The sequence below is a fragment of the Amblyomma americanum genome, chromosome 1 (assembly GCF_052857255.1).
Source record: "Amblyomma americanum isolate KBUSLIRL-KWMA chromosome 1, ASM5285725v1, whole genome shotgun sequence".
Taxonomy (NCBI): domain Eukaryota; kingdom Metazoa; phylum Arthropoda; class Arachnida; order Ixodida; family Ixodidae; genus Amblyomma; species Amblyomma americanum.
In genome coordinates this window covers 80,247,199-80,273,228 of record NC_135497.1, presented here as the reverse complement: position 1 = coordinate 80,273,228, position 26,030 = coordinate 80,247,199, and positions in this window count along the sequence as shown.

Sequence of the window (26,030 nt, the reverse complement as noted above, 5' to 3'; positions counted from 1 at the left end):
CAGAGGACGCTGGCTCATGAAAGCGAAGCAGGGGCACTAGACAGACGTCTGCTTAACCTGTGGAAGCGAAAGAATCAGTGGGGAGAGCAGCTTGGGAGCCGCACGTGGGACAGTGGACAAAGAAAAAGGATCCCCAATTCGGCAAAGAGATAGGGCGCACAGGAGTAACCTACGAGAAATAAAGGATATCAATGCATGGAGCCGCGAAGTGGTCACAGAAGTGAGGAGGTCACAGAGACGGTGGCTCATGAAAGCGAAGCAGGGGCACTACACAGACGTGTGCTTAACCTGTGGAAGCGAAAGAAGCAGTGGGGAGAGCAGCTTGGGGGCCGCACGTGGGACAGTGGACAAAGAAAAAGGATCCCCAACTCGGCAGAGAGATAGGGCACAAAGGAGTAACCTAGGAGAAATAAAGGATATCAATGCATGGAGCCGCGGAGTGTCACAGAAGTGGAGGAGGTCACGGAGACGGTGGCTCATGAAAGCGAAGCAGGGGCACTAGACAGACGTCTGCTTAACCTGTGGAAGCGAAAGAAGCAGTGGAAAAAGCAGCTTGGGGGCCGCACGTGGGACTGTGGACAAAAAAAGGATCCCTAACTCGGCAGAGAGATAGGGCGCACAGGAGTAACCTAGGTGAAATAAAGGATATCAATGCATAGAGCCGCGAAGCGGTCACAGAAGTGGAGGAGGTCACTGAGATGGTGGCTCATGAAAGCGAAGCAGGGGCACTAGACAGATATCTGCTTAACCTGTGGAAGCGAAAGAAGCAGTGGGAAGAGCAGCTTGGGGGCCGCACGTGGGACAGTGATCTCCGAAAAAGGATCCCAAACTCGGCAGACAGATAGGGCGCACTGGAGTAACCTAGGAGAAATAAAGGATATCAATGCATGGAGCCGCGAAGTGGTCACAGAAGTGTAGGAGGTCACAGAGACGGTGGCTCATGAAAGCGAAGCAGGGGCACAAGACAGACGTCTGCTTAACCTGTGGAAGCGAAAGAAGCAGTGGGATGAGCAGCTTACGGGCCGCACGTCGGACAGTGGGCTTCGAAAAAGGAACCCTAACTCGGCAGACAGATAGGGCGCACAGGAGTAACCTAGACCAAATAAAGGATATCAATGCATAGAGCCGCGAAGTGGTCACAGAAGTGGAGGACGTCGCAGAGAAGGTTGCTGATGAAAGCGAAGCAGGGGCACTAGACAGACGTCTGCTTAACCTGTGGAAGCGAAAGAAGCAGTGGGAAGAGCCTTGGGGGCCGCACGTGGGACAGTGGACAGAGATAAAGGATCCCCAACTCGGCAGAGAGATAGGGCGCACAGGAGTAACCTAGGAGAAATAAAGGATATCAATGCATGGAGCCGCGAAGTGGTCACAGAAGTGGAGGAGGTCACAGAGACGGTGGCTCATGAAAGCGAAGCAGGGGCACTAGACAGACGTCTGCTTAACCTGTGGAAGCGAAAGAAGCACTGGGAAGAGCAGCTTACGGGCCGCACGTCGGACAGTGGGCTTCGAAAAAGGATCCCTAACTCGGCAGACAGATAGGGCGCACAGATGTAACCTAGGAGAAATAAAGGATATCAATGCATAGAGCCGCGAAGCGGTCACAGAAGTGGAGGAGGTCACTGAGATGGTGGCTCATGAAAGCGAAGCAGGGGCACTAGACAGATATCTGCTTAACCTGTGGAAGCGAAAGAAGCAGTGGGAAGAGCAGCTTGGGGGCCGCACGTGGGACAGTGAGCTCCGAAAAAGGATCCCAAACGCGGCAGACAGATAGGGCGCACAGGAGTAACCTAGGAGAAATAAAAGATATCAATGCATGGAGCCACGAAGTGGTCACAGAAATGGAGGAGGTCACAGAGACGGTGGCTCATGAAAGCGAAGCAGGGGCACTAGACAGACGTCTGCTTAACCTGTGGAAGCGAAAGAAGCAGTGGGAAGAGCAGCTTACGGGCCGCACGTCGGACAGTGGGCTTCGATAAAGGATCCCTAACTCGGCAGACAGATAGGGCGCACAGGAGTAACCTAGGAGAAATAAAGGATATCAATGCATGAAGCCGCGAAGTGGTCACAGAAGTGGGGGAGGTCACAGAGACGGTGGCTCATGAAAGCGAAGCAGGGCACTAGACAGACGTCTGCTTAACCTGTGGAGTAAAAAGAAGCAGTGAAAAGAGCATCTTAGGGGCCGCACGTGGGACAGTGGGCTTCGAAAAAGGATCCCGAACTTGGCAGAGAGATAGGGCGCACAGGAGTAACCTAGGCGAAATAAAGGATATCAATGCAAGGAGCCGCGAAGTGGTCACAGAGGTGGAGGAGGTCACAGAGACGGTGGCTCATGAAAGCGAAGCAGGGGCACTAGACAGACGTCTGCTTAGCCTGTGGAAGCGAAAGAAGCAGTGGGAAGAGCAGCTTGGAGGCCGCACTTGGGACAGTGGGCTCCGAAAAAGGATCCCGAACTCGGCAGAGAGATAGGGCGCACAGGAGTAACCTACGAGAAATAAAGGATATCAATGCATGGAGCCGCGAAGTGGTCACAGAAGTGGAGGAGGTCACCGAGACGGTGGCTCACGAAAGCGAAGCAGGGGCAATAGACACACGTCTGCTTAACCTGTGGAAGCAAAAGAAGCAGTGGGAAAAGCAGCTTGGGGGCCGCACGTGGGACTGTGGACAAAAAAAGGATCCCTAACTCGGCAGAGAGATAGGGCGCACAGGAGTAACCTAGGGGAAATAAAGGATATCAATGCATGAAGCCGTCAAGTGGTCACAGAAGTGAGGAGGTCACAGAGACGATGGCTCATGAAAGCGAAGCAGGGGCACTAGACAGACGTCTGCTTAACCTGTGGAAGCGAAAGAAGCAGTGGGGAGAGCAGCGTGGGGGCCGCACGTGGGACAGTGGACAAAGAAAAAGGATCCCCAACTCGGCAGAGAGATAGGGCGCAAAGGAGTAACCTAGGAGAAATAAAGGATATCAATGCATGGAGCCGCGGAGTGGTCACAGAAGTGGAGGAGGTCACGGAGACGGTGGCTCATGAAAGCGAAGCAGGGGCACTAGACAGACGTCTGCTTAACCTGCGGAAGCGAAAGAAGCAGTGGGAAAAGCAGCTTGGGGGCCGCACGTGCGACAGTGGGCTCCGAAAAAGGATTCCTAACTCGGCAGACAGATAGGGCGCACAGGAGTAACCTACGAGAAATAAAGGATATCAATGCATGAAGCCGTCAAGTGGTCACAGAAGGGAGGAGGTCACAGAGACGCTGGCTCATGAAAGCGAAGCAGGGGCACTAGACAGACGTCTGCTTAACCTGTGGAAGCGAAAGAATCAGTGGGGAGAGCAGCTTGGGGGCCGCACGTGGGACAGTGGACAAAGAAAAAGGATCCCCAACTCGGCAGAGAGATAGGGCACAAAGGAGTAACCTAGGAGAAATAAAGGATATCAATGCATGGAGCCGCGGAGTGTCACAGAAGTGGAGGAGGTCACGGAGACGGTGGCTCATGAAAGCGAAGCAAGGGCACTAGACAGACGTCTGCTTAACCTGTGGAAGTGAAAGAAGCAGTGGAAAAAGCAGCTTGGGGGCCGCACGTGGGACTGTGGACAAAAAAGGATCCCTAACTCGGCAGAGAGATAGGGCGCACAGGAGTAACCTAGGTAAAATAAAGGATATCAATGCATAGAGCCGCGAAGCGGTCACAGAAGTGGAGGAGGTCACTGAGATGGTGGCTCATGAAAGCGAAGCAGGGGCACTAGACAGATATCTGCTTAACCTGTGGAAGCGAAAGAAGCAGTGGGAAGAGCAGCTTGGGGGCCGCACGTGGGACAGTGAGCTCCGAAAAAGGATCCCAAACTCGGCAGACAGATAGGGCGCACAGGAGTAACCTAGGAGAAATAAAGGATATCAATGCATGGAGCCGCGAAGTGGTCACAGAAGTGGAGGAGGTCACGGAGACAGTGGCTCATGAAAGCAAAGCAGGGACATTATACAGAAGTCTGCTCAACCTGTGGAAGCGAAAGAAGCAGTAGGAAGAGCAGTTTGGGGGCCGCACGTGGGACAGTGGACAAAGAAAAAGGATCCCCAACTCGGCAGACAGATAGGGCGCACAGGAGTAACCTAGGAGAAATAAAGGATATCAATGCATGGAGCCGCGGAGTGGTCACAGAAGTGGATGAGGTCACGGAGACGGTGGCTCATGAAAGCGAAGCAGGGGCACTAGACAGACGTCTGCTTAACCTGTGGAAGCGAAAGAAGCAGTGGAAAAAGCATCCTAGGGGCCGCACGTGGGACAGTGGGCTTCGAAAAAGGATCCCTAACCCGTCAAAGAGGTAGGGCGCTCAGGTATAACCTAGGAGAAATAAAGGATATCAATGCATGGAGCCGCGAAGTGGTCACAGAAGTGGAGGAGGTCACGGAGACGGTGGCTCATGAAAGCGAAGCAGGGGCATTAGACAGACGTCTGCTTAACCTGTGGAAGCGACAGAAGCAGTGGGAAGAGCAGCTTGGGGGCCGCACGTGGGACAGTGGACAAAGAAAAAGGATCCCCAACTCGGCAGAGAGATAGGGCGCACAAGAGTAACCTAGGAGAAATAAAGGATATCAATGCATGGAGCCGCGAAGTGGTCACAGAAATGGAGGAGGTCACAGAGACGGTGGCTCATGAAAGCGAAGCAGGGGCACTTGACAGATGTCTGCTTAACCTGTGGAAGCGAAAGAAGCAGTGGGAAGAGCAGCTTAGGGCTGCACATCGGACAGTGGGCTCCGAAAAAGGATCCCTAACTCGGCAGACAAATAGGGCGCCCTGGAGTAACCTAGGGGAATAAAGGGTATCAATGCATGGAGCCGCGAAGTGGTCAGAGAAGTGGAGGAGGTCACAGAGACGATTGCTGATGAAAGCGAAGCAGGGGCACTAGACACACATCTGCTTAACCTGTGGAAGCGAAAGAAGAAGTGGGAAGAGCAGCTTGGGGGCCGCACGTGGGACAGTGGACTCCGAGGAAGGATCCCCAACTCGGCAGAGAGATAGGGCGCACAGGAGTAACCTAGGCGAAAAAAGGATATCAATGCATAGAGCCACGAAGTGGTCACAGAATTGGAGGAGGTCACAGAGACGGTTGCTGATGCAAGCGAAGCAGGGCCACTAGACAGACATCTGCTTAACCTGTGGAAGCGAAGCAAGAAGTGGCAAGAGCAGCTTAGGGGCTGCACGTCGGACAATGGGCTCCGAAAAAGGATCCCTAACTCGGCAGACAGATAGGACGCACAGGAGTAACCTACGAGAAATAAAGGATATCAATGCATGGAGCCGCGAAGTGGTCACAGAAGTGAGGAGGTCACAGAGACTGTGGCTCATGAAAGCGAAGCAGGGGCACTAGACAGACGTCTGCTTAACCTGTGGAAGCGAAAGAAGCAGTGGGGAGAGCAGCTATGGGGCCGCACGTGGGACAGTGGACAAAGAAAAAGGATCCCCAACTCGGCAGAGAGATAGGGCACAAAGGAGTAACCTAGGAGAAATAAAGGATATCAATGCATGGAGCCGCGGAGTGGTCATAGAAGTGGAGGAGGTCACGGAGACGGTGGCTCATGAAAGCGAAGCAGGGGCACTAGACAGACGTCTGCTTAACCTGTGGAAGCGAAAGAAGCAGTGGGAAAAGCAGCTTGGGGGCCGCACGTGGGACTGTGGACAAAAAAAGGATCCCTAACTCGGCAGAGAGATAGGGCGCACAGGAGTAACCTAGGGGAAATAAAGGATATCAATGCATGAAGCCGTCAAGTGGTCACAGAAGTGAGGAGGTCACAGAGACGATGGCTCATGAAAGCGAAGCAGGGGCACTAGACTGACGTCTGCTTAACCTGTGGAAGCGAAAGAAGCAGTGGGGAGAGCAGCGTGGGGGCCGCACGTGGGACAGTGGACATAGAAAAAGGATCCCCAACTCGGCAGAGAGATAGGGCGCAAAGGAGTAACCTAGGAGAAATAAAGGATATCAATGCATGGAGCCGCGGAGTGGCCACAGAAGTGGAGGAGGTCACGGAGACGGTGGCTCATGAAAGCTAAGCAGGGGCACTAGACAGACGTCTGCTTAACCTGCGGAAGCGAAAGAAGCAGTGGGAAAAGCAGCTTGGGGGCCGCACGTGCGACAGTGGGCTCCGAAAAAGGATCCCTAACTCGGCAGACAGATAGGGCGCACAGGAGTAACCTACGAGAAATAAAGGATATCAATGCATGGAGCCGCGAAGTGGTCACAGAAGTGGAGGAGGTCACCGAGACGGTGGCTGATGAAAGCGAAGCAGGGGCACTAGACAGACGTCTGCTTAACCTGTGGAAGCGAAAGAAGCAGTGGGAAAAGCAGCTTGGGGGCCGCACGTGGGACTGTGGACAAAGAAAGGATCCCTAACTCGGCAGAGAGATAGGGCGCACAGGAGTAACCTAGGAGAAATAAAGGATATCAATGCATGAAGCCGTCAAGTGGTCACAGAAGGGAGGAGGTCACAGAGACGCTAGCTCATGAAAGCGAAGCAGGGGCACTAGACAGACGTCTGCTTAACCTGTGGAAGCGAAAGAATCAGTGGGGAGAGCAGCTTGGGGGCCGCACGTGGGACAGTGGACAAAGAAAAAGGATCCCCAACTCGGCAGAGAGATAGGGCACAAAGGAGTAACCTAGGAGAAATAAAGGATATCAATGCATGGAGCCGCGGAGTGTCACAGAAGTGGAGGAGGTCACGGAGACGGTGGCTCATGAAAGCGAAGCAAGGGCACTAGAAAGACGTCTGCTTAACCTGTGGAAGTGAAAGAAGCAGTGGAAAAAGCAGCTTGGGGGCCGCACGTGGGACTGTGGACAAAAAAAGGATCCCTAACTCGGCAGAGAGATAGGGCGCACAGGAGTAACCTAGGTAAAATAAAGGATATCAATGCATAGAGCCGCGAAGCGGTCACATAAGTGGAGGAGGTCACTGAGATGGTGGCTCATGAAAGCGAAGCAGGGGCACTAGACAGATATCTGCTTAACCTGTGGAAGCGAATGAAGCAGTGGGAAGAGCAGCTTGGGGGCCGCACGTGGGACAGTGAGCTCCGAAAAAGGATCCCAAACTCGGCAGACAGATAGGGCGCACAGGAGTAACCTAGGAGAAATAAAGGATATCAATGCATGGAGCCGCGAAGTGGTCACAGAAGTGGAGGAGGTCACAGAGACGGCGGCTCATGAAAGCGAAGCAGGAGCACTAGACAGACGTCTGCTTAACCTGTGGAAGCGAAAGAAGCAGTGGGATGAGCAGCTTACGGGCCGCACGTCGCACAGTGGGCTTCGAAAAAGGATCCCTAACTCGGCAGACAGATAGGGCGCACAGGAGTAACCTAGACCAAATAAAGGATATCAATGCATAGAGCCGCGAAGTGGTCACAGAAGTGGAGGACGTCGCAGAGACGGTTGCTGATGAAAGCGAAGCAGGGGCACTAGACAGACGTCTGCTTAACCTGTGGAAGCGAAAGAAGCAGTGAAAAGAGCATCTTAGTGGGCGCACTTGGGAGAGTGGGCTTCGAAAAAGGATCCCTAACTCGGCAGAAAATTAGGGCGCTCATGGGTAACCTATTAGAAATAAAGGATATCAATGCATGGAGCCGCGAAGTGGTCACAGAAGTGGAGGAGGTCACGGAGACAGTGGCTCATGAAAGCAAAGCAGGGACATTATACAGAAGTCTGCTCAACCTGTGGAAGCGAAAGAAGCAGTAGGAAGAGCAGTTTGGGGGCCGCACGTGGGACAGTGGACAAAGAAAAAGGATCCCCAACTCGGCAGACAGATAGGGCGCACAGGTGTAACCTAGGAGAAATAAAGGATATCAATGCATGGAGCCGCGAAGTGGTCACAGAAATGGAGGAGGTCACAGAGACGGTGGCTCATGAAAGCGAAGCAGGGGCACTTGACAGATGTCTGCTTAACCTGTGGAAGCGAAAGAAGCAGTGGGAAGAGCAGCTTAGGGCTGCACATCGGACAGTGGGCTCCGAAAAAGGATCCCTAACTCGGCAGACAAATAGGGCGCCCTGGAGTAACCTAGGGGAATAAAGGGTATCAATGCATGGAGCCGCGAAGTGGTCAGAGAAGTGGAGGAGGTCACAGAGACGATTGCTGATGAAAGCGAAGCAGGGGCACTAGACACACATCTGCTTAACCTGTGGAAGCGAAAGAAGAAGTGGGAAGAGCAGCTTGGGGGCCGCACGTGGGACAGTGGACTCCGAGGAAGGATCCCCAACTCGGCAGAGAGATAGGGCGCACAGGAGTAACCTAGGCGAAAAAAGGATATCAATGCATAGAGCCACGAAGTGGTCACAGAATTGGAGGAGGTCACAGAGACGGTTGCTGATGCAAGCGAAGCAGGGCCACTAGACAGACATCTGCTTAACCTGTGGAAGCGAAGCAAGAAGTGGCAAGAGCAGCTTAGGGGCTGCACGTCGGACAATGGGCTCCGAAAAAGGATCCCTAACTCGGCAGACAGATAGGACGCACAGGAGTAACCTACGAGAAATAAAGGATATCAATGCATGGAGCCGCGAAGTGGTCACAGAAGTGAGGAGGTCACAGAGACTGTGGCTCATGAAAGCGAAGCAGGGGCACTAGACAGACGTCTGCTTAACCTGTGGAAGCGAAAGAAGCAGTGGGGAGAGCAGCTATGGGGCCGCACGTGGGACAGTGGACAAAGAAAAAGGATCCCCAACTCGGCAGAGAGATAGGGCACAAAGGAGTAACCTAGGAGAAATAAAGGATATCAATGCATGGAGCCGCGGAGTGGTCACAGAAGTGGAGGAGGTCACGGAGACGGTGGCTCATGAAAGCGAAGCAGGGGCACTAGACAGACGTCTGCTTAACCTGTGGAAGCGAAAGAAGCAGTGGGAAAAGCAGCTTGGGGGCCGCACGTGGGACTGTGGACAAAAAAAGGATCCCTAACTCGGCAGAGAGATAGGGCGCACAGGAGTAACCTAGGGGAAATAAAGGATATCAATGCATGAAGCCGTCAAGTGGTCACAGAAGTGAGGAGGTCACAGAGACGATGGCTCATGAAAGCGAAGCAGGGGCACTAGACTGACGTCTGCTTAACCTGTGGAAGCGAAAGAAGCAGTGGGGAGAGCAGCGTGGGGGCCGCACGTGGGACAGTGGACATAGAAAAAGGATCCCCAACTCGGCAGAGAGATAGGGCGCAAAGGAGTAACCTAGGAGAAATAAAGGATATCAATGCATGGAGCCGCGGAGTGGCCACAGAAGTGGAGGAGGTCACGGAGACGGTGGCTCATGAAAGCGAAGCAGGGGCACTAGACAGACGTCTGCTTAACCTGCGGAAGCGAAAGAAGCAGTGGGAAAAGCAGCTTGGGGGCCGCACGTGCGACAGTGGGCTCCGAAAAAGGATCCCTAACTCGGCAGACAGATAGGGCGCACAGGAGTAACCTACGAGAAATAAAGGATATCAATGCATGGAGCCGCGAAGTGGTCACAGAAGTGGAGGAGGTCACCGAGACGGTGGCTGATGAAAGCGAAGCAGGGGCACTAGACAGACGTCTGCTTAACCTGTGGAAGCGAAAGAAGCAGTGGGAAAAGCAGCTTGGGGGCCGCACGTGGGACTGTGGACAAAGAAAGGATCCCTAACTCGGCAGAGAGATAGGGCGCACAGGAGTAACCTAGGAGAAATAAAGGATATCAATGCATGAAGCCGTCAAGTGGTCACAGAAGGGAGGAGGTCACAGAGACGCTAGCTCATGAAAGCGAAGCAGGGGCACTAGACAGACGTCTGCTTAACCTGTGGAAGCGAAAGAATCAGTGGGGAGAGCAGCTTGGGGGCCGCACGTGGGACAGTGGACAAAGAAAAAGGATCCCCAACTCGGCAGAGAGATAGGGCACAAAGGAGTAACCTAGGAGAAATAAAGGATATCAATGCATGGAGCCGCGGAGTGTCACAGAAGTGGAGGAGGTCACGGAGACGGTGGCTCATGAAAGCGAAGCAAGGGCACTAGAAAGACGTCTGCTTAACCTGTGGAAGTGAAAGAAGCAGTGGAAAAAGCAGCTTGGGGGCCGCACGTGGGACTGTGGACAAAAAAAGGATCCCTAACTCGGCAGAGAGATAGGGCGCACAGGAATAACCTAGGTAAAATAAAGGATATCAATGCATAGAGCCGCGAAGCGGTCACAGAAGTGGAGGAGGTCACTGAGATGGTGGCTCATGAAAGCGAAGCAGGGGCACTAGACAGATATCTGCTTAACCTGTGGAAGCGAATGAAGCAGTGGGAAGAGCAGCTTGGGGGCCGCACGTGGGACAGTGAGCTCCGAAAAAGGATCCCAAACTCGGCAGACAGATAGGGCGCACAGGTGTAACCTAGGAGAAATAAAGGATATCAATGCATGGAGCCGCGAAGTGGTCACAGAAGTGGAGGAGGTCACAGAGACGGCGGCTCATGAAAGCGAAGCAGGAGCACTAGACAGACGTCTGCTTAACCTGTGGAAGCGAAAGAAGCAGTGGGATGAGCAGCTTACGGGTCGCACGTCGCACAGTGGGCTTCGAAAAAGGATCCCTAACTCGGCAGACAGATAGGGCGCACAGGAGTAACCTAGACCAAATAAAGGATATCAATGCATAGAGCCGCGAAGTGGTCACAGAAGTGGAGGACGTCGCAGAGACGGTTGCTGATGAAAGCGAAGCAGGGGCACTAGACAGACGTCTGCTTAACCTGTGGAAGCGAAAGAAGCAGTGAAAAGAGCATCTTAGTGGGCGCACTTGGGAGAGTGGGCTTCGAAAAAGGATCCCTAACTCGGCAGAAAATTAGGGCGCTCATGGGTAACCTATTAGAAATAAAGGATATCAATGCATGGAGCCGCGAAGTGGTCACAGAAGTGGAGGAGGTCACGAAGACAGTGGCTCATGAAAGCAAAGCAGGGACATTATACAGAAGTCTGCTCAACCTGTGGAAGCGAAAGAAGCAGTAGGAAGAGCAGTTTGGGGGCCGCACGTGGGACAGTGGACAAAGAAAAAGGATCCCCAACTCGGCAGACAGATAGGGCGCACAGGAGTAACCTAGGAGAAATAAAGGATATCAATGCATGGAGCCGCGGAGTGGTCACAGAAGTGGAGGAGGTCACGGAGACGGTGGCTCATGAAAGCGAAGCAGGGGCACTAGACAGACGTCTGCTTAACCTGTGGAAGCGAAAGAAGCAGTGGAAAAAGCATCCTAGGGGCCGCACGTGGGACAGTGGGCTTCGAAAAAGGATCCCTAACCCTTCAAAGAGGTAGGGCGCTCAGGTATAACCTAGGAGAAATAAAGGATATCAATGCATGGAGCCGCGAAGTGGTCACAGAAGTGGAGGATTTCACGGAGACGGTGGCTCATGAAAGCGAAGCAGGGGCATTAGACAGACGTCTGCTTAACCTGTGGAAGCGACAGAAGCAGTGGGAAGAGCAGCTTGGGGGCCGCACGTGGGACAGTGGACAAAGAAAAAGGAACCCCAACTCGGCAGAGAGATAGGGCGCACAGGAGTAACCTAGGAGAAATAAAGGATATCAATGCATGGAGCCGCGAAGTGGTCACAGAAATGGAGGAGGTCACAGAGACGGTGGCTCATGAAAGCGAAGCAGGGGCACTTGACAGATGTCTGCTTAACCTGTGGAAGCGAAAGAAGCAGTGGGAAGAGCAGCTTAGGGCTGCACATCGGACAGTGGGCTCCGAAAAAGGATCCCTAACTCGGCAGACAAATAGGGCGCCCAGGAGTAACCTAGGGGAATAAAGGGTATCAATGCATGGAGCCGCGAAGTGGTCAGAGAAGTGGAGGAGGTCACAGAGACGATTGCTGATGAAAGCGAAGCAGGGGCACTAGACACACATCTGCTTAACCTGTGGAAGCGAAAGAAGTGGGAAGAGCAGCTTGGGGGCCGCACGTGGGACAGTGGGCTCCGAGGAAGGATCCCCAACTCGGCAGAGAGATAGGGCGCACAGGAGTAACCTAGGCGAAAAAAGGATATCAATGCATAGAGCCACGAAGTGGTCACAGAATTGGAGGAGGTCACAGAGACGGTTGCTGATGTAAGCGAAGCAGGGCCACTAGACAGACATCTGCTTAACCTGTGGAAGTGAAGCAAGAAGTGGGAAGAGCAGCTTGGCGGCCGCACGTGGGACAGTGGGCTCCAAAAAGGGTCCCCAACCCGGCAGCGAGATAGGGCTCACAGGAGTAACCTAGGCGAAATAAAGGATATCAATGCATAGAGCCGCGAAGTGGTCACAGAAGTGGAGCAGGTCAGAGAAACGGTTGGTATGAAAGCGAGGCAGGGCCACTAGACAGATATCTGCTTAACCTGCGGAATCGAAAGAAGCAGTGGCAAGAGCAGCTTGGAGGCCGCACTTGGGACAGTGGGCTCCGAAAAACGATCCCTAACTCGGCAGACAGATAGGGCGCACAGGAGTAACCTAGGGGAATAAATGATATCAATGCATGGAGCCGCAAAGTGGTCACAGAAGTGGAGGAGGTCACAGAGACGGTGGCTCATGAAAGCGAAGCAGGGGCACTAGACAGACGTCTGCTTAACCTGTGCAAGCGATAGAAGCAGTGGGAAGAGCAGCTTAGGGGCCGCACGTCGGACAGTGAGCTCCGAAAAAGGATCCCTATCTCGGCAGACAGATAGGGCGCACAGGAGTAACCTAGGGGAAATAAAGGATATCAATGCATGAAGCCGTCAAGTGGTCAAAGAAGTGAGGAGGTCACAGAGACGGTGGCTCATGAAAGCGAAGCAGGGGCACTAGACAGACGTCTGCTTAACCTGTGGAAGCGAAAGAAGCAGTGGGGAGAGCAGCTTGGGGGCCGCACGTGGGACAGTGGACAAAGAAAAAGGATCCCCAACTCGGCAGAGAGATAGGGCGCACAGGAGTAACCTAGGTAAAATAAAGGATATCAATGCATAGAGCCGCGAAGCGGTCACAGAAGTGGAGGAGGTCACTGAGATGGTGGCTCATGAAAGCGAAGCAGGGGCACTAGACAGATATCTGCTTAACCTGTGGAAGCGAAAGAAGCAGTGGGAAGAGCAGCTTGGGGGCCGCACGTGGGACAGTGAGCTCCGAAAAAGGATCCCAAACTCGGCAGACAGATAGGGCGCACAGGAGTAACCTAGGAGAAATAAAGGATATCAATGCATGGAGCCGCGAAGTGGTCACAGAAGTGGAGGAGGTCACAGAGACGGTGGCTCATGAAAGCGAAGCAGGGGCACTAGACAGACGTCTGCTTAACCTGTGGAAGCGAAAGAAGCAGTGGGAAGAGCAGCTTACGGGCCGCACGTCGGACAGTGGGCTTCGAAAAAGGATCCCTAACTCGGCAGACAGATAGGGCGCACAGGAGTAACCTTGACCAAATAAAGGATATCAATGCATAGAGCCGCGAAGTGGTCACAGAAGTGGAGGACGTCGCAGAGACGGTTGCTGATGAAAGCGAAGCAGGGGCACTAGACAGACGTCTGCTTAACCTGTGGAAGCGAAAGAAGAAGTGGGAAGAGCAGCTTGGGGGCCGCACGTGGGACAGTGGGCTCCGAGGAAGGATCCCCAACTCGGCAGAGAGATAGGGCGCACAGGAGTAACCTAGGCGAAAAAAGGATATCAATGCACAGAGCCACGAAGTAGTCACAGAATTGGAGGAGGTCACAGAGACGGTTGCTGATGCAAGCGAAGCAGGGCCACTAGACAGACATCTGCTTAACCTGTGGAAGCGAAGCAAGAAGTGGGAAGAGCAGCTTGGCGGCCGCACGTGGGACAGTGGGCTCCAAAAAAGGATCCCCAACCCGGCAGCGAGATAGGGCTCACAGGAGTAACCTAGGCGAAATAAAGGATATCAATGCATAGAGCCGCGAAGTGGTCACAGAAGTGGAGCAGGTCAGAGAAACGGTTGGTATGAAAGCGAAGCAGGGCCACTAGACAGATATCTGCTTAACCTGCGGAATCGAAAGAAGCAGTGGCAAGAGCAGCTTGGAGGCCGCACTTGGGACAGTGAGCTCCGAAAAACGATCCCTAACTCGGCAGACAGATAGGGGGCACAGGAGTAACCTAGGGGAATAAATGATATCAATGCATGGAATCGCGAAGTGGTCACAGAAATGGAGGAGGTCACAGAGACGGTGGCTCCTGAAAGCGAAGCAGGGGCACTAGACAGACGTCTGCTTAACCTGTGCAAGCGATAGAAGCAGTGGGAAGAGCAGCTTAGGGGCCCCACGTCAGACAGTGAGCTCCGAAAAAGGATCCCTATCTCGGCAGACAGATAGGGCGCACAGGAGTAACCTAGGAGAAATAAAGGATATCAATGCATGAAGCCGTCAAGTGGTCAAAGAAGTGAGGAGGTCACAGAGACGGTGGCTCATGAAAGCGAAGCAGGGGCACGAGACAGACGTCTGCTTAACCTGTGGAAGCGAAAGAAGCAGTGGGGAGAGCAGCTTGGGGGCCGCACGTGGGACAGTGGACAAAGAAAAAGGATCCCCAACTCGGCAGAGAGATAGGGCGCACAGGAGTAACCTAGGAGAAATAAAGGATATCAATGCATGAAGCCGCGAAGTGGTCACAGAAGTGGAGGAGGTCACAGAGACGGTGGCTCATGAAAGCGAAACAGGGGCACTAGACAGACGTCTGCTTAACCTGTGGAGGCGAAAGAAGCAGTGAAAAGAGCATCTTAGGGGCCGCACGTGGGACAGTGGGCTTCCAAAAAGGATCCCTAACTCGGCAAAGAGGTAGGGCGCTGAGGTATAACCTGGGAGAAATAAAGGATATCAATGCATGGAGCCGCGAAGTGGTCACAGAATTGGAGCAGGTGACAGAGACGGTGGGTATGAAAGCGAAGAGGGGCCACTTGACAGATATTTGCTTAACCTGTGGAAGCGAAAGAAGCAGTGGCAAGAGCAGCTTAGGGGCCGCACGTCGGACAATGGGCTCCGAAAAAGGATCCCTAACTCGGCAGACAGATAGGGCGCACAGGAGTAACCTACGAGAAATAAAGGATATCAATGCATGGAGCCGCGAAGTGGTCACAGAAGTGAGGAGGTCACAGAGACGGTGGCTCATGAAAGCGAAGCAGGGGCACTAGACCGACGTCTGATTAACCTGTGGAAGCGAAAGAAGCAGTGGGGAGAGCAGCTTGGGGGCCGCACGTGGGACAGTGGACAAAGAAAAAGGATCCCCAACTTGGCAGAGAGATAGGGCACAAAGGAGTAACCTAGGAGAAATAAAGGATATCAATGCATGGAGCTGCGGAGTGGTCACAGAACTGGAGGAGGTCACGGAGACGGTGGCTCATGAAAGCGAAGCAGGGTCACTAGACAGACGTCTGCTTAACCTGTGGAAGCGAAAGAAGCAGTGGAAAAACCAGCTTGGGGGCCGCACATGGGACTGTGGACAAAAAAAGGATCCCTAACTCGGCAGAGAGATAGGGCGCACAGGAGTAACCTAGGTATAATAAAGGATATCAATGCATAGAGCCGCGAAGCGGTCACAGAAGTGGAGAAGGTCACTGAGATGGTGGCTCATGAAAGCGAAGCAGGGGCACTAGACAGATATCTGCTTAACCTGTGGAAACGAAAGAAGCAGTGGGAAGAGCAGCTTGGGGGCCGCACGTGGGACAGTGAGCTCCGAAAAAGGATCCCAAACTCGGCAGACAGATAGGGCGCACAGGAGTAACCTAGCAGAAATAAAGGATATCAATGCATGGAGCCGCGAAGTGGTCACAGAAGTGGAGGTGGTCACAGAGACGGTGGCTCATGAAAGCGAAGCAGGGCCACTAGACAGACGTCTGCTTAACCTGTGGAAGCGAAAGAAGCAGTGAAAAGAGCATCTTAGTGGGCGCACTTGGGAGAGTGGGCTTCGAAAAAGGATCCCTAACTCGGCAGAAAATTAGGGCGCTCATGGGCAACCAATTAGAAATAATGGATATTAATGCATGGAGCCGCGAAGTGGTCACATAAGTGGAGGAGGTCACGGAGACAGTGGCTCATGAAAGCAAAGCAGGGACATTAGACAGAAGTCTGCTCAACCTGTGGAAGCGAAAGAAGCAGTAGGAAGAGCAGTTTGGGGGCCGCACGTGGGACAGTGGACAAAGAAAAAGGATCCCCAATTCGGCAAAGAGATAGGGCGCACAGGAGTAACCTAGGAGAAATAAAGGATATCAATGCATGGAGCCGCGAAGTGGTCACAGAAGTGGAGGAGGTCACAGAGACGATGGCTCATGAAAGCGAAGCAGGGGCACTAGACAGACGTCTGCTTAACCTGTGGAGGCGAAAGAAGCTGTGAAAAGAGCATCTTAGGGGCCGCACGTGGGACAGTGGGCTTCCAAAAAGGATCCCTAACTCGGCAAAGAGGTAGGGCGCTGAGGTATAACCTAGGAGAAATAAACGATATCAATGCATGGAGCCGCGAAGTGGTCACAGAATTGGAGCAGGTCACAGAGACGGTGGGTATGAAAGCGAAGAGGGGCCACTTGACAGATATGTGCTTAACCTGTGGAAGCGAAAGAAGCAGTGGCAAGAGCAGCTTAGGGGCCGCACGTCGGACAATGGGCTCCGAAAAAGGATCCCTAACTCGGCAGACAGATAGGGCGCACAGGAGTAACCTACGAGAAATAAAGGATATCAATGCATGGAGCCGCGAAGTGGTCACAGAAGTGAGGAGGTCACAGAGACGGTGGCTCATGAAAGCGAAGCAGGGGCACTACACAGACGTCTGCTTAACCTGTGGAAGCGAAAGAAGCAGTGGGGAGAGCAGCTTGGGGGCCGCACGTGGGACAGTGGACAAAGAAAAAGGATCCCCAACTCGGCAGAGAGATAGGGCACAAAGGAGTAACCTACTAGAAATAAAGGATATCAATGCATGGAGCCGCGGAGTGGTCACAGAAGTGGAGCAGGTCACGGAGACGGTGGCTCATGAAAGCGAAGCAGAGGCACTAGACAGACGTCTGCTTAACCTGTGGAAGCGAAAGAAGCAGTGGGGAGAGCAGCTTGGGGGCCGCACGTGGGACAGTGGACAAAGAAAAAGGATCCCCAATTCGGCAAAGAGATAGGGCGCACAGGAGTAACCTGCGAGAAATAAAGGATATCAATGCATGGAGCCGCGAAGTGGTCACAGAAGTGAGGAGGTCACAGAGACGGTGGCTCATGAAAGCGAAGCAGGGGCACTACACAGACGTCTGCTTAACCTGTGGAAGCGAAAGAAGCAGTGGGGAGAGCAGCTTGGGGGCCGCACGTGGGACAGTGGACAAAGAAAAAGGATCCCCAACTCGGCAGAGAGATAGGGCACAAAGGATTAACCTAGGAGAAATAAAGGATATCAATGCATGGAGCCGCGGAGTGTCACAGAAGTGGAGGAGGTCACGGAGACGGTGGCTCATGAAAGCGAAGCAGGGGCACTAGACAGACGTCTGCTTAACCTGTGGAAGCGAAAGAAGCAGTGGAAAAAGCAGCTTGGGGGCCGCACGTGGGACTGTGGACAAAAAAAGGATCCCTAACTCGGCAGAGAGATAGGGCGCACAGGAGTAACCTAGGTGAAATAAAGGATATCAATGCATAGAGCCGCGAAGCGGTCACAGAAGTGGAGGAGGTCACTGAGATGGTGGCTCATGAAAGCGAAGCAGGGGCACTAGACAGATATCTGCTTAACCTGTGGAAGCGAAAGAAGCAGTGGGAAGAGCAGCTTGGGGGCCGCACGTGGGACAGTGATCTCCGAAAAAGGATCCCAAACTCGGCAGACAGATAGGGCACACTGGAGTAACCTAGGAGAAATAAAGGATATCAATGCATGGAGACGCGAAGTGGTCACAGAAGTGGAGGACGTCGCAGAGACGGTTGCTGATGAAAGCGAAGCAGGGGCACTAGACAGACGTCTGCTTAACCTGTGGAAGCGAAAGATGCAGTGGGAAGAGCCTTGGGGGCCGCACGTGGGACAGTGGACAAAGATAAAGGATCCCCAACTCGGCAGAGAGATAGGGCGCACAGGAGTAACCTAGGAGAAATAAAGGATATCAATGCATGGAGCCGCGAAGTGGTCACAGAAGTGGAGGAGGTCACAGAGACGGTGGCTCATGAAAGCGAAGCAGGGGCACTAGACAGACGTCTGCTTAACCTGTGGAAGCGAAAGAAGCACTGGGAAGAGCAGCTTACGGGCCGCACGTCGGACAGTGGGCTTCGAAAAAGGATCCCTAACTCGGCAGACAGATAGGGCGCACAGAAGTAACCTAGGAGAAATAAAGGATATCAATGCATAGAGCCGCGAAGCGGTCACAGAAGTGGAGGAGGTCACTGAGATGGTGGCTCATGAAAGCGAAGCAGGGGCACTAGACAGATATCTGCTTAACCTGTGGAAGCGAAAGAAGCAGTGGGAAGAGCAGCTTGGGGGCCGCGCTTGGGACAGTGAGCTCCGAAAAAGGATCCCAAACGCGGCAGACAGATAGGGCGCACAGGAGTAACCTAGGAGAAATAAAAGATATCAATGCATGGAGCCACGAAGTGGTCACAGAAATGGAGGAGGTCACAGAGACGTTGGCTCATGAAAACGAAGCAGGGGCACTAGACAGACGTCTGCTTAACCTGTGGAAGCGAAAGAAGCAGCGGGAAGAGCAGCTTACGGGCCGCACGTCGGACAGTGGGCTTCGATAAAGGATCCCTAACTCGGCAGACAGATAGGGCGCACAGGAGTAACCTAGGAGAAATAAAGGATATCAATGCATGAAGCCGCGAAGTGGTCACAGAAGTGGGGGAGGTCACAGAGACGGTGGCTCATGAAAGCGAAGCAGGGCACTAGACAGACGTCTGCTTAACCTGTGGAGTAAAAAGAAGCAGTGAAAAGAGCATCTTAGGGGCCGCACGTGGGACAGTGGGCTTCGAAAAAGGATCCCGAACTCGGCAGAGAGATAGGGCGCACAGGAGTAACCTAGGCGAAATAAAGGATATCAATGCATGGAGCCGCGAAGTGCTCACAGAGGTGGAGGAGGTCACAGAGACGGTGGCTCATGAAAGCGAAGCAGGGGCACTAGACAGACGTCTGCTTAGCCTGTGGAAGCGAAAGAAGCAGTGGGAAGAGCAGCTTGGAGGCCGCACTTGGGACAGTGGGCTCCGAAAAAGGATCCCGAACTCGGCAGAGAGATAGGGCGCACAGGAGTAACCTACGAGAAATAAAGGATATCAATGCATGGAGCCGCGAAGTGGTCACAGAAGTGGAGGAGGTCACTGAGACGGTGGCTCATGAAAGCGAAGCAGGGCCAATAGACAGACGTCTGCTTAACCTGTGGAAGCAAAAGAAGCAGTGGGAAAAGCAGCTTGGGGGCCGCACGTGGGACTGTGGACAAAAAAAGGATCCCTAACTCGGCAGAGAGATAGGGCGCACAGGAGTAACCTAGGGGAAAAAAGGATATCAATGCATAGAGCCACGAAGTGGTCAGAGAAGTGGAGGAGGTCACAGAGACGATTGCTGAGGAAAGCGAAGCAGGGGCACTAGACACACATCTGCTTAACCTGTGGAAGCGAAAGAAGAAGTGGGAAGAGCAGCTTGGGGGCCGCACGTGGGACAGTGGGCTCCGAGGAAGGATCCCCAACTCGGCAGAGAGATAGGGCGCACAGTAGTAACCTAGGCGAAAAAAGGATATCAATGCATAGAGCCACGAAGTGGTCACAGAATTGGAGGAGGTCACAGAGACGGTTGCTGATGCAAGCGAAGCAGGGCCACTAGACAGACATCTGCTTAACCTGTGGAAGCGAAGCAAGAAGTGGGAAGAGCAGCTTGGCGGCCGCACGTGGGACAGTGGGCTCCAAAAAAGGATCCCCAACCCGGCAGCGAGATAGGGCTCACAGGAATAACCTAGGCGAAATAAAGGATATCAATGCATAGAGCCGCGAAGTGGTCACAGAAGTGGAGCAGGTCAGAGAAACGGTTGGTATGAAAGCGAAGCAGGGCCACTAGACAGATATCTGCTTAACCTGCGGAATCGAAAGAAGCAGTGGCAAGAGCAGCTTGGAGGCCGCACTTGGGACAGTGAGCTCCGAAAAACGATCCCTAACTCGGCAGACAGATAGGGCGCACAGGAGTAACCTAGGGGAATAAATGATATCAATGCATGGAATCGCGAAGTGGTCACAGAAGTGGAGGAGGTCACAGAGACGGTGGCTCATGAAAGCGAAGCAGGGGCACTAGACAGACGTCTGCTTAACCTGTGCAAGCGATAGAAGCAGTGGGAAGAGCAGCTTAGGGGCCGCACGTCGGACAGTGAGCTCCGAAAAAGGATCCCTATCTCGGCAGACAGATAGGGCGCACAGGAGTAACCTAGGAGAAATAAAGGATATCAATGCATGAAGCCGTCAAGTGGTCAAAGAGGTGAGGAGGTCACAGAGACGGTGGCTCATGAAAGCGAAGCAGGGGCACGAGACAGACGTCTGCTTAACCTGTGGAAGCGAAAGAAGCAGTGGGGAGAGCAGCTTGGGGGCCGCACGTGGGACAGTGGACAAAGAAAAAGGATCCCCAACTCGGTAGAGAGATAGGGCGCACAGGAGTAACCTAGGAGAAATAAAGGATATCAATGCATGAAGCCGCGAAGTTTTCACAGAAGTGGAGGAGGTCACAGAGACGGTGGCTCATGAAAGCGAAACAGGGGCACTAGACAGACGTCTGCTTAACCTGTGGAGGCGAAAGAAGCAGTGAAAAGAGCATCTTAGGGGCCGCACGTGGGACAGTGGGCTTCCAAAAAGGATCCCTAACTCGGCAAAGAGGTAGGGCGCTGAGGTATTACCTAGGAGAAATAAAGGATATCAATGCATGGAGCCGCGAAGTGGTCACAGAATTGGAGCAGGTGACAGAGACGGTGGGTATGAAAGCGAAGAGGGGCCACTTGACAGATATTTGCTTAACCTGTGGAAGCGAAAGAAGCAGTGGCAAGAGCAGCTTAGGGGCCGCACGTCGGACAATGGGCTCCAAAAAAGGATCCCTAACTCGGCAGACAGATAGGGCGCACAGGAGTAACCTACGAGAAATAAAGGATATCAATGCATGGAGCCGCGAAGTGGTCACAGAAGTGAGGAGGTCACAGAGACGGTGGCTCATGAAAGCGAAGCAGGGGCACTAGACCGACGTCTGCTTAACCTGTGGAAGCGAAAGAAGCAGTGGGGAGAGCAGCTTGGGGGCCGCACGTGGGACAGTGGACAAAGAAAAAGGATCCCCAACTCGGCAGAGAGATAGGGCACAAAGGAGTAACCTAGGAGAAATAAAGGATATCAATGCATGGAGCTGCCGAGTGGTCACAGAACTGGAGGAGGTCACGGAGACGGTGGCTCATGAAAGCGAAGCAGGGTCACTAGACAGACGTCTGCTTAACCTGTGGAAGCGAAAGAAGCAGTGGAAAAACCAGCTTGGGGGCCGCACATGGGACTGTGGACAAAAAAAGGATCCCTAACTCGGCAGAGAGATAGGGCGCACAGGAGTAACCTAGGTATAATAAAGGATATCAATGCATAGAGCCGCGAAGCGGTCACAGAAGTGGAGAAGGTCACTGAGATGGTGGCTCATGAAAGCGAAGCAGGGCCACTAGACAGACGTCTGCTTAACCTGTGGAAGCGAAAGAAGCAGTGGGAAGAGCAGCTTATGGGCCGCACGTCGGACAGTGGGCTTCGAAAAAGGATCCCTAACTCGGCAGACAGATAGGGCGCACAGGAGTAACCTAGACCAAATAAAGGATATCAATGCATAGAGCCGCGAAGTGGTCACAGAAGTGGAGGACGTCGCAGAGACGGTTGCTGATGAAAGCGAAGCAGGGGCACTAGACAGACGTCTGCTTAACCTGTGGAAGCGAAAGAAGCAGTGAAAAGAGCATCTTAGTGGGCGCACTTGGGAGAGTGGGCTTCGAAAAAGGATCCCTAACTCGGCAAAGAGGTAGGGCGCACAGGAGTAACCTAGGAGAAATAAAAGATATCAATGCATGGAGCCACGAAGTGGTCACAGAAATGGAGGAGGTCACAGAGACGGTGGCTCATGAAAGCGAAGCAGGGGCACTAGACAGACGTCTGCTTAACCTGTGGAAGCGAAAGAAGCAGTGGGAAGAGCAGCTTACGGGCCGCACGTCGGACAGTGGGCTTCGATAAAGGATCCCTAACTCGGCAGACAGATAGGGCGCACAGGAGTAACCTAGGAGAAATAAAGGATATCAATGCATGAAGCCGCGAAGTGGTCACAGAAGTGGGGGAGGTCACAGAGACGGTGGCTCATGAAAGCGAAGCAGGGCACTAGACAGACGTCTGCTTAACCTGTGGAGTAAAAAGAAGCAGTGAAAAGAGCATCTTAGGGGCCGCACGTGGGACAGTGGGCTTCGAAAAAGGATCCCGAACTTGGCAGAGAGATAGGGCGCACAGGAGTAACCTAGGCGAAATAAAGGATATCAATGCAAGGAGCCGCGAAGTGGTCACAGAGGTGGAGGAGGTCACAGAGACGGTGGCTCATGAAAGCGAAGCAGGGGCACTAGACAGACGTCTGCTTAGCCTGTGGAAGCGAAAGAAGCAGTGGGAAGAGCAGCTTGGAGGCCGCACTTGGGACAGTGGGCTCCGAAAAAGGATCCCGAACTCGGCAGAGAGATAGGGCACACAGGAGTAACCTACGAGAAATAAAGGATATCAATGCATGGAGCCGCGAAGTGGTCACAGAAGTGGAGGAGGTCACCGAGACGGTGGCTCACGAAAGCGAAGCAGGGGCAATAGACACACGTCTGCTTAACCTGTGGAAGCAAAAGAAGCAGTGGGAAAAGCAGCTTGGGGGCCGCACGTGGGACTGTGGACAAAAAAAGGATCCCTAACTCGGCAGAGAGATAGGGCGCACAGGAGTAACCTAGGGGAAATAAAGGATATCAATGCATGAAGCCGTCAAGTGGTCACAGAAGTGAGGAGGTCACAGAGACGATGGCTCATGAAAGCGAAGCAGGGGCACTAGACAGACGTCTGCTTAACCTGTGGAAGCGAAAGAAGCAGTGGGGAGAGCAGCGTGGGGGCCGCACGTGGGACAGTGGACAAAGAAAAAGGATCCCCAACTCGGCAGAGAGATAGGGCGCAAAGGAGTAACCTAGGAGAAATAAAGGATATCAATGCATGGAGCCGTGGAGTGGTCACAGAAGTGGAGGAGGTCACGGAGACGGTGGCTCATGAAAGCGAAGCAGGGGCACTAGACAGACGTCTGCTTAACCTGCGGAAGCGAAAGAAGCAGTGGGAAAAGCAGCTTGGGGGCCGCACGTGCGACAGTGGGCTCCGAAAAAGGATCCCTAACTCGGCAGACAGATAGGGCGCACAGGAGTAACCTACGAGAAATAAAGGATATCAATGCATGGAGCCGCGAAGTGGTCACAGAAGTGGAGGAGGTCACCGAGACGGTGGCTGATGAAAGCGAAGCAGGGGCACTAGACAGACGTCTGCTTAACCTGTGGAAGCGAAAGAAGCAGTGGGAAAAGCAGCTTGGGGGCCGCACGTGGGACTGTGGACAAAGAAAGGATCCCTAACTCGGCAGAGAGATAGGGCGCACAGGAGTAACCTAGGAGAAATAAAGGATATCAATGCATGAAGCCGTCAAGTGGTCACAGAAGGGAGGAGGTCACAGAGACGCTGGCTCATGAAAGCGAAGCAGGGTCACTAGACAGACGTCTGCTTAACCTGTGGAAGCGAAAGAATCAGTGGGGAGAGCAGCTTGGGGGCCGCACGTGGGACAGTGGACAAAGAAAAAGGATCCCCAACTCGGCAGAGAGATAGGGCACAAAGGAGTAACCTAGGAGAAATAAAGGATATCAATGCATGGAGCCGCGGAGTGTCACAGAAGTGGAGGAGGTCACGGAGACGGTGGCTCATGAAAGCGAAGCAAGGGCACTAGACAGACGTCTGCTTAACCTGTGGAAGTGAAAGAAGCAGTGGAAAAAGCAGCTTGGGGGCCGCACGTGGGACAGTGGACAAAAAAGGATCCCTAACTCGGCAGAGAGATAGGGCGCACAGGAGTAACCTAGGTAAAATAAAGGATATGAATGCATAGAGCCGCGAAGCGGTCACAGAAGTGGAGGAGGTCACTGAGATGGTGGCTCATGAAAGCGAAGCAGGGGCACTAGACAGATATCTGCTTAACCTGTGGAAGCGAAAGAAGCAGTGGGAAGAGCAGCTTGGGGGCCGCACGTGGGACAGTGAGCTCCGAAAAAGGATCCCAAACTCGGCAGACAGATAGGGCGCACAGGAGTAACCTAGGAGAAATAAAGGATATCAATGCATGGAGCCGCGAAGTGGTCACAGAAGTGGAGGAGGTCACGGAGACAGTGGCTCATGAAAGCAAAGCAGGGACATTATACAGAAGTCTGCTCAACCTGTGGAAGCGAAAGAAGCAGTAGGAAGAGCAGTTTGGGGGCCGCACGTGGGACAGTGGACAAAGAAAAAGGATCCCCAACTCGGCAGACAGATAGGGCGCACAGGAGTAACCTAGGAGAAATAAAGGATATCAATGCATGGAGCCGCGGAGTGGTCACAGAAGTGGAGGAGGTCACGGAGACGGTGGCTCATGAAAGCGAAGCAGGGGCACTAGACAGACGTCTGCTTAACCTGTGGAAGCGAAAGAAGCAGTGGAAAAAGCATCCTAGGGGCCGCACGTGGGACAGTGGGCTTCGAAAAAGGATCCCTAACCCGTCAAAGAGGTAGGGCGCTCAGGTATAACCTAGGAGAAATAAAGGATATCAATGCATGGAGCCGCGAAGTGGTCACAGAAGTGGAGGAGGTCACGGAGACGGTGGCTCATGAAAGCGAAGCAGGGGCATTAGACAGACGTCTGCTTAACCTGTGGAAGCGACAGAAGCAGTGGGAAGAGCAGCTTGGGGGCCGCACGTGGGACAGTGGACAAAGAAAAAGGATCCCCAACTCGGCAGACAAATAGGGCGCCCTGGAGTAACCTAGGGGAATAAAGGGTATCAATGCATGGAGCCGCGAAGTGGTCAGAGAAGTGGAGGAGGTCACAGAGACGATTGCTGATGAAAGCGAAGCAGGGGCACTAGACACACATCTGCTTAACCTGTGGAAGCGAAAGAAGAAGTGGGAAGAGCAGCTTGGGGGCCGCACGTGGGACAGTGGACTCCGAGGAAGGATCCCCAACTCGGCAGAGAGATAGGGCGCACAGGAGTAACCTAGGCGAAAAAAGGATATCAATGCATAGAGCCACGAAGTGGTCACAGAATTGGAGGAGGTCACAGAGACGGTTGCTGATGCAAGCGAAGCAGGGCCACTAGACAGACATCTGCTTAACCTGTGGAAGCGAAGCAAGAAGTGGCAAGAGCAGCTTAGGGGCTGCACGTCGGACAATGGGCTCCGAAAAAGGATCCCTAACTCGGCAGACAGATAGGACGCACAGGAGTAACCTACGAGAAATAAAGGATATCAATGCATGGAGCCGCGAAGTGGTCACAGAAGTGAGGAGGTCACAGAGACTGTGGCTCATGAAAGCGAAGCAGGGGCACTAGACAGACGTCTGCTTAACCTGTGGAAGCGAAAGAAGCAGTGGGGAGAGCAGCTATGGGGCCGCACGTGGGACAGTGGACAAAGAAAAAGGATCCCCAACTCGGCAGAGAGATAGGGCACAAAGGAGTAACCTAGGAGAAATAAAGGATATCAATGCATGGAGCCGCGGAGTGGTCACAGAAGTGGAGGAGGTCACGGAGACGGTGGCTCATGAAAGCGAAGCAGGGGCACTAGACAGACGTCTGCTTAACCTGTGGAAGCGAAAGAAGCAGTGGAAAAAGCAGCTTGGGGGCCGCACGTGGGACTGTGGACAAAAAAAAGGATCCCTAACTCGGCAGAGAGATAGGGCGCACAGGAGTAACCTAGGTATAATAAAGGATATCAATGCATAGAGCCGCGAAGTGGTCACAGAAGTGGAGGACGTCGCAGAGAAGGTTGCTGATGAAAGCGAAGCAGGGGCACTAGACAGACGTCTGCTTAACCTGTGGAAGCGAAAGAAGCAGTGGGAAGAGCATTGGGGGCCGCACGTGGGACAGTGGACAGAGATAAAGGATCCCCAACTCGG